Source organism: Caretta caretta, chromosome 1 (assembly GCF_965140235.1).
Source record: "Caretta caretta isolate rCarCar2 chromosome 1, rCarCar1.hap1, whole genome shotgun sequence".
Lineage (NCBI taxonomy): Eukaryota > Metazoa > Chordata > Testudines > Cheloniidae > Caretta > Caretta caretta.
Window position 1 is genome coordinate 82,284,772 of NC_134206.1, and position 920 is coordinate 82,285,691.

Genomic DNA, 920 nt, shown 5'->3' on the forward strand with positions numbered 1-920 from the left:
ATTAACCAATCAGGATGCTTTCCCTATGTTATTAACCAGTTGTAATTGATATAATAATACTTAAAATTAGTCATTTTGCTGTGAGAATAATATAAACTAAGTATTTCCCCTCTCATACTGTTTAAATATGAATACATAGTACTACAGTAAATGAAACAACAAATTCACACGACTATGGCTCTTTTGGGTAATGTTGATCTCTAATTTGGATCCTGAACCACTGCCATCTGATGATCACTGCCGTGGACAGTTTAAGTTCAAGGGGTCTCTAAGATAGCCTCTGGAAGTGCTCTCTATTCCATGCATAGGGGAAATGAAAGTCCTGGGAACGTGGAGAAGGGAGGACCTATATTAATGGAATAGGCAGCCCTTTAAACACAGGGGAACCAAACTGTTTGCATAAAAATAAAAAAAGAATAGATTTGGGGAGTATAGGAGTGGTGAGCATAGGAATTTATAAACATGAGTAAACCCGTGGAACATCTAAAACTATGAAAAATATTATACCACCATCGTATAAATGCATGCTATGTTTCCACCTTGAATGCTGCACCATCGAGGATAACTAAGTAAAACTTTCCTTCTTTTATAGTTTCAACCTATGTTCCTAACACAGGACAAGTTTATTACTATGTATGGGTGTGTGGGAAGAGATTGCAATTGACATTTTTGAGCAAAAACCACTTGTTGCCTCCAAAGCCTGGGGTCCTCTGGCCGCCATGAGTGAATTTTTTCTGGCGAACCCCCGGTAACAGGGGTTCATGAACCCCAGTTTGGGAACCACTGATTTAGTGGAATAACCTCACCCTTCCTTAGAGATCACTGATTTTTAACTCTGAAATGCTTGATTCTTTTGACATCAATTTCATTGTAAGCCAGCTTGATAAATGAGTGTTTGTAGAGAAAGAAAGATCAAAGAA